General features: G+C 38.6%; 1 long non-coding RNA gene across 1 annotated transcript; it reads left to right on the top strand.

Moving 5' to 3' along the window:
• The first annotated feature begins 4,179 nt into the window (after nucleotides 1–4,179).
• Nucleotides 4,180–5,753, top strand: LOC142152667 (uncharacterized). Its single transcript, XR_012691369.1, has 3 exons — nucleotides 4,180–4,422; nucleotides 5,093–5,186; nucleotides 5,522–5,753. It is a non-coding gene; the product is annotated as an uncharacterized LOC142152667 (long non-coding RNA).
• Nucleotides 5,754–8,408: the final 2,655 nt, after the last annotated feature.

Raw genomic sequence — 8,408 nt, 5'->3', positions numbered from 1 at the left:
AAATGAAAGCTAGAATCTGATTGGTTGCTATAGGCAAAATCCCCACTTTTTCAAACCCGCAGCTTAGTAAATCTAGCCCATAGTCTACATGCATAAAAATTCTTATCAAGGTGTGGTTGGATCACATAGAAATAATTTATTATAGAAATTTATTTCAATTAGTGGTGCAGGCACTAAATTATATAATTGCAAATGTACTGATTTTTGATACTGTGTTATATTTCTGTATCAGATATGTACGGATTTCTGATACAATAAGCAAATGTTGGAGGAAATTTGATTTGTAACTTCTGAGACAGTAGGTCATGATTTGGTTTTTTAATGCTTCTAGAGGAAATCCTCATTAAGGCCAATTAGACCTCTTTCATGTGAATTTACCAACACGTCTTTTAGCCTGAAATCGCACGGACATTACCTGTTATCCTGCCTTGTTAAACTGAAAGGAAACATCTGAACAATGTCATTTAGGATATCATAGATTAGTGTAAATTTGTTTAAGTATAAATTGCATTTAAAATCCAAGTTTAAAGAACTGATGTTAATCTTTGAATTAAATATTTCAGACTTTTTGGGGGCCTGGTCAGAAAAAAGGGCTAGTTTACCCCCTGCCAGGCTGTGTCCAAAACTGTATAAAAATGAGCACTGATTGAGCATATACCATCTATACTTCTGGAAATCACTAGCACCTTGAACTAGTGTATGTAACTGTCCTTATTAGGACACTTGAGCTAATAAAACATCACTGCTTCAAGACCTTGCTTTGACAACTACTTACCTGCTGTAATTCCTGTGACCCCAGATTACACTAATCTAATCCGTTATCCAGCTGTACTGAGATTGGAGCCCAGCGTCTAGTACCAACGCTCTGTCTGCTACCGGCAGCAGAAAAAGCCCCTCCTACTGCGGTTAGAGGCACATTTGGGAAAAAGATAGAGCAAGCCCAGCCAGGCTCCAGCAACACATCAGACAGAATGGCATAGGAGATCCATCCTGTCACACAAGGTGAATCTGAGAATTCAAGGAAAACAAAGGGTCAGTTGTAGTAAGGTCTGGGAGAAAAAGTGAAACAAGGACAAGCCCTAGCTGAAAATCCCAATAGATATTTTATAAGGTATTTTGGCTAGTATGTGTGCTAGGCTTTCAGACTGAGATGGTCACTTCATTCTTTACTCTTCATTACCAGTCATTTATCCCACTTCAAAAACAAAGAATTTGTAGGATGAGTTCTGATATAGAGACAATTGCTAGGAGACAACTGAAATAAAAAAAAGTTTCCTCTGACACTGTGGAGAGAACTCTTCCTGATAATAAAAGATTACAACAAATTATTGCAAGTCACAAAAATATGTTTAGATATAATGTCAGCTAAAAAATATGTTACTTCCTGACAACTAGGGGCCCGATTCATCAAAATTCGCAAACGCATACGCATCTGCTAAATGGCTCTGCGCATGCGCGAAACGACGCTTACGCAGCGCAAAACACTACATACGCTACTCAAGCACGGCAGATACAGCTCTCAAAAAGCGACTCAATCTCAAACTCCAACGCAAATAGATTTGAGATGACTGCTGACCACTTGAGAACATATGGGTGGGAATGGGCGGAGAGTAGGCGCGGACTGGGCGGAGATGAGATAGTACTTGAGTAAAGTAGGCGTTATGCTTTTTCACTTGAGAATAGTAGGCGTTCCCTCTGCCCAGATGAGTGAAACTGACGTCACTCCTGTCTCAAATCTTTCACAAAAGTTAAGGAAGGCCAGGGTCATGTTTAACTCCAATACAGCTAGCTAAAACCACTATTAAACGCCTTTAGGAGCATCTTTTGCATTTAAAATGCAAAACGAAATATGCACAACATACATACATATCAATACAGACTGCCTGTGGCAAAAAAAAATTTTTTTAATTTTTTTTTTTTTATTGAGCTTTTACATATCTTACAAATGTTCCATTAGTATGTTTGTGTAAATTAAGCTTGTTTTGCTTTAAATACCCCTTTCTAATCAATGCAATTCGCAAGTGCAACATGTTTGATGTTATTTTGGCCCTTTGGCCTCAATCCGGGACTGCCGGAATGCCGGAATTAGTTAGCTGGAAATAGCGCCCTCTGCTGCTTACTGCCTCTTCAGTAAAGAGGACTGCCTTTTATAGGCCTGTACACTGCTAGCCACATATCTCCTCAGCATTATGGGGAGAATCCAGGTCACAGTGCATTCCGGCTGCCGGAATGGTTGCCTCAGTGCATTCCACATTCATTCCAATGCCGGAATGGTTGCCTCAGTGCATTCCACATTCATTCCACTGCCGGAATGGTTGCCTCAGTGCATTCCACATTCATTCCAATGCCGGAATGGTTGCCTCAGTGCATTCCACATTCATTCCACTGCCGGAATTGCTGTGCACACTGCATGGGTAAGTATTTCATTTTATGTAAAATGTCTCCCAAACAATAGACTTTGTCATAAATATTTATGATAAATCTCCAACCATTCTGAACAATTACCAATATCATTAGTCTCAATATGTTACATGCCTGATTTGACAGTTGGTGATGGTGCGTTTGCAAGAACAAATAATATTAATAGACATATAATAACTCGAAAATATATTTCAGGGTTTTACACACATGATTTATGCAAATTTAAAACAAGTGTACTATTACCACAGGGACACTTTTAACAGCAACACAAATTGTCTAAGGATATTAATGATCCCTAAGAGCCGAGGGCTGGTGAGGACTCGAACCCACGTAGCAAGCTGGCAAGGTGGATTGGCTAACTGCTACACCACTGTACAAGTGGTGATGTCAAGGGAATAGAATACAAATTAAAGATGACCAGCAACTTCTAGCATAAGTTGTTTCCCTTAAAACATGGGGAAAAATGCCAATACTTGGAAATATGATACCCAGAAAGATTTGGTGCATGCAGAGTCACAATTTATGCATATCGAAATATATCCATGTTGATAAATACAAATCAAAAATAGAACATTTATTGCTCCCATTTCTACAATTTGATTTGGTGGAGCACTTAGCTTTTTCCACTGTTGCCAGTACAGAATTCACATATCTTTGAAATCCAAAGTCTTTGCCAACAACTGCTTTGCTGTGTTGTAGCTGATAACACATATAGCCACCTTACACACCAAAACATATACTAAGTCACAGAGTGGAATAAATACCCTCAAACTTGTAAATATACCAAGGTTAGCCACATACACGCATCATTCAGGGTTCAAACTCATTACCTTGTTGTTGCAAGCTCATTTCTTTATTCACTGAGTTATACTTCACATTGAAACACCAACACCAAACTGCACATTAACTAGTTAGCACAGCTGAATGACTGTCTTAGACCTGATAAATTGGCCATGTTGCAATTAATATGTACAGCATGATGGATAACGTGGTATTCAAATAATAACCCTAGATAAACACACACATTAATAAAAACACTGTTTTACTAAAGCAACAGGAGCTGCAAAAACGTCACCAAACAAATGCGAATTAAGCGCGTTTGCGAATCTTACGCTAAATACAAGCAGTTGCATATAGTTTTTTACTTTTAGGAGTATGCTTAATAATGTGTTTTATTAACTCAATTGGTGCTTAGGGTTGACCTGGGGCCTTGAACTTCTGCACTTAGTATTGGGGGGTGAAATACATAACCACTACACTATCATAGCACATCTAAATGTAGCACATGCAAATGAATAATACCTCATAGAATTGTACTTAAAACTATTTTACCCATACTATTGCCACAACACTAACAGCTTAGCTCATTAATGACATCTGTAATAATCGTTATAATCTCTACTTACCTACAGAAAATAAACGTTGCTCACATGTCAGGTCACTTTTACACAAAACCACACTTGGCTAATTAGAACGCACCTGCGTGCTCCTAATGACGTGTCCGGCATACTCTCCAGCCTACTCACCTGCATTTAATTCACTAATTACAGTGTTACTTAAAAAGACCTTGCTTGGCTTTCTGTGTTGTTGGGAGATTCACAATTCTGGGTAAGTAGCCCTTAATGGTGAAATGTTTCATAATCTCTGCAGTTTATTGCTGTACCTTGCTCAACACTCATGTTTATTTGTAGGAAAAGATATTGGTGAGATACAGATAGAAAATTATGCTGAAAGGTCATAATGGTTAAGATTTTTATGTTGAAGGTTAGTGGAAAAGTCTTTAATTAGCTGCAGAGTTTGAATATTGAGGCAACTGTGTAGACTTGGGATGTGTCTCTGCATAGATACCTCTCGACTGTAGTGACACACATAAAGATTATCCATCTATATTGATTTATTTTGTACCTGTTTACCCTCCCCTCCACAGATCTTGGTCCTGGATTGTGTTTTTTGGGTGTCTAGTGATTGCTTATTGACATTCCACATTTGTCTGTGTGTGTGGTAAGTAGAAACCAGATATTATTTTATTACATACCCCTTGTTAAAATACTTTGCATTAAGAATGTCCATACTGTTTTTTGTTTTTTTTTCTCTTTTCTTTTTCTAATACCTTTTTATTTGAAGTGTGGTTTTTCAGACCCTACCTTAAAGACACATTAACACTCTGTGCTTGAGTCATTAAGGAGAGCAAAGGATAAAAAATAAGTAAATGTTCTAGTGGACAAAGCATGTTACAATGAAAGGGGTCAATGTTGTAATTTTTTTTATTTTTTTTGGAACAAAACATAAATATCTTCACATTTAAAAGATCAGTGGTCAAATCATGTGCAAGCTTAGTCAAGGGTTGATTATCTAAGGTATGGTTATTCAAAAAGGGAATATGAATAGACATGGTCTGGTGTGTTACTGAAATGGTTTCTATGTGTAATAATAGGGGAAAAACCAGGCCTACCTGTATTTTACCTTTACAATGTGTGTAGAAAGTATAGCTTCATGCCTCCAAGTTTAGCCTTAATGTCTTTAGCTAAATGCACGTTAATGGGGTAGTTTAAATCAACAGCCTAATGTGGCAACATAATTGATGTTTGGTTTTTCTACAGTTTATTGATCAGCACATATAGTGTTGAAGTGCACATTATTGACACTTTATTTGTTTTTCTTATATCTACAGCCTTTAGATTACACTTGGCCTGCAGTGCTGGCTTTTCTGCCATTGCACTTCCCTTTGGAGTTGGATGTTGCCATGGTGAAGGGTGTTTTCAAATGTAAGTAGTATAGTGCTATCTGCACTAAAATGTGATTGGCCAGTGAGTGTGCTCCATACAATAATGTCGTCGTTACTAAGCCTGCAATGTGTGGTTGCACAAACAAAACATATGGGCAGATGCTAGCTATGTAACATATGGGTTTGGTGTTTCAAATTAAGTCAAATAGTGCATTCAGAATCCTAGGTATAGTCCAAACACACAAGCCATTATTATACACTATAATATTACTGGCTTTTTTACACATGCCAATACATTGCTCAATCTCTTGATATCAAAATGCAAGTTGTCTGACCTAATATTGCCATATTAATTTGTTGCCTTTCGTTCAACAGGGTGTGTTGGCGTGGATTTTGGATTTGTGCAATTCGTGTCTCACTACATGTTGTTGAATTTCCCCAGAGCTCCAAGCCTGCTTATGTCTCTCTTCAGTCTGGCCAGATTGTCATCTCTTAATTCAAGGAATTTTTACACACACAGACCATTACCTTGTTTGCTTTGTTTTTGTCAGCACATTTGAATTCATATATGTAATAAATCTAGCCTATGCTGCAAATGTGTCAGCAATCAGTTGTCATGCCATTTTGTACCATTACTACAGTGCACTGAATAATATTTTAATACCCATAAATCCATGTGTAGTGCTTTCAAAACTATTGTGGAACAGGTTTTATTTTAAATGAATATATGAAATCTAGGTGTGGTTATTTTCTCCTTTGCCACAGATTCACCATAGCCTACAAACACGCTCAATGGGGTAAATGTATAGTTTTAGAAAATGGCTATAGTGTGGAGGTTTGTATGTGTGTTTGGTGCTTAGTAGTAAATTGTTTGGACACTTTCAGCTTTTAGAGCGAACATGTGATGTGCGTAGGAATATAGGCATCACATTACAGGTAAATGTATATAAAGAAAGCAAAAATGTTAGCAGTGTCAGGTCACACACTACCAACTTTTGGCCCTGGGCCAAATGGGATAACAATATTTTTCGCTTGTGCTAGTGGCACTTTGTTTCAAAGTGTTCCAACACCCACATGCCAGACACAAACCCCACACTAACAATTATGGGGAATGCATTAGGGCACTAAGCTAGTGGAGTCTTGCTACAAGGCCATAATACCATCACCTAGGGCCTGAATCATTAGTAATCTTCTTATCTTGTGCAAAAGGTAAGATGCTTATTGTTATGAAGAAACGGGGAGATAAGAGTGAAGCAAAGATGGATTTTCATCCTAGCGTAAGAAATTCGTCACTTATGCAGTGGCTTTTGCTTCTTATCTCCCTTTTCTGAGCATGAACAGAGTGGATTAGCTTAAGATAAGCAAAAAATGACAGATAAGATCCTTAATGAATCAGGCCCCTAGTTTGCTAATTGGTCAAGGCAGCTATATGTAAACTTACAGCCACCATAGATACTCCACATGAGAACTAGTTACATTAGTCTGATTACCCATTGTTAGGCAGCAGTCACTTGATATGTTTGCTGAACCTGATAATGCAGGTCTCCAATGTTATTGTGGTGTAGAAATGTGAAATGTATTCTCAATACCATTTTCATGTAGCTTGTCCTCTTAAAGTGGAAAGTAGTGACAAATTAACATTCCACCTTTGTTTCTCTTCAAAGTGTGTGTCGTAATACCACCTATGTCTGTTTAAACATGCTAGTCAATGTTAACAATAATTTGCAGCATTTGTCCATGCCTTGGGCAAGGGAAGTACAAAGCCTTAATGTACAGATATCCTCCCTTTAGGATTATGGCTCCATGTTCAAATTCCTTTACCACCATCTAATCCAGGGGTGGGCAAACCTGTCCTCAAGGGCCATATCCAGTTCATGTTTTTAGGATTTCTTTAATCATGTACAGCTGAGTTAATCTATTTGGCTGGGTCAGTAATTATCCCACCTGTTTCTACAGACAGAAATCCTAAAAACATGAACTGGATATGGCCCTTGAGGACAGGTTTGCCCACCCCTGATCTAATCCAAGAGTGTTGGGCCGAGCACACAGTATTTTGAGGGATTAATGTCTGGTAGATATTGTTGATGTTTACATTGTTAGGTGAGGCATCCAGTTTTTTTGGCTTATAGAGGGTGAACGTGTGCAATGGGTACCTGTGTCTGTATTGGCAAGAAATCACAACATACCAAGCTTCACACGATAATATGTTGCCCGTTATAGAAAATAGCTTGGCCTTGCATAAATGTTTTCCAAAACTGGAAGGGAGCCAAATCCAAGTGACGTGCCCACTTTAACAATGAATGTATCAGTGTACATTACGTAAGAAACTCTAGGGTCTGTTTGTTATAATAATGTATTCAAGGTTCCAGATTGGTTTAAACTATCATGGATTGGGGGGATCAGATCATAGAGTTTGGAAAAGTCTTTACAGGATAGAGGAGTTTGGTGGACAAACTACCTCTTGGAGTCTACTTGTATTACAGAGTGTGCTTCTTTGCCTGACCAAACCATATCTATACTCCAAGCTTTTTCATTTGCGTCTTACATGATTAGTCAGACACACAGCACTACATACACCCTTATAGTGTGTCAAACTGTCACGTTAGTCTGTATTTCTTGATCCGAATCAGGGACCCTTGGGATTACCTGCAGCAGGTGTGAATCTGAACAGAGCAGCCTGGATGATCTTCCTGCTCATGTTCTTGCTGATTGTCCAATCTAGCAGGGGAATGAGCAGTCTGAGAATGTGGACACAAACACTGATTTTGTAATGCAGCCAGAAACACTGGGGCCAATAACTATCCACTGGAGAGAAGTGTGTTGTTCAGGCAATGAACAGATCACAGCAGCAGCTTTAAATGGTTTGTCCCAAGCAACTATTGGCTGAGCACTTAATGGGATCACAGGTGCTGAATCTGGTTGATCTGGAATGATCACCTGACTGCATCCAAGATGCCTGTGCACATGCAGCAGAACAAACAGTGTGTGTTTGATTACAAACGGAGCTGTGGAGGACGGGAATGTTGCTGACGACCAGAAGGCACCCAGGTAGCCGTGATATGACAGCGGCTGATGGGGTAAGTGCACCTAAGATCCAAATGTGAGACCCAACCTATATGTGCTTAGTGCAATAAGGTCATGAGGTTACATGTAAATAACTGTTATGCTAAATGACGTCGAGTGTACCACACACTGTGCATTAGCACTAATCTTAAATACAAATCCCTTATTAGATTTTTAGAATTAGCACAGATTCTTACCT

This window comes from Mixophyes fleayi, chromosome 4 (assembly GCF_038048845.1).
Source record: "Mixophyes fleayi isolate aMixFle1 chromosome 4, aMixFle1.hap1, whole genome shotgun sequence".
NCBI classification, from domain to species: Eukaryota; Metazoa; Chordata; class Amphibia; order Anura; family Limnodynastidae; genus Mixophyes; species Mixophyes fleayi.
Note: the sequence above shows the minus strand (reverse complement) of the source record. Positions and strands in the feature narration are given on the sequence as shown.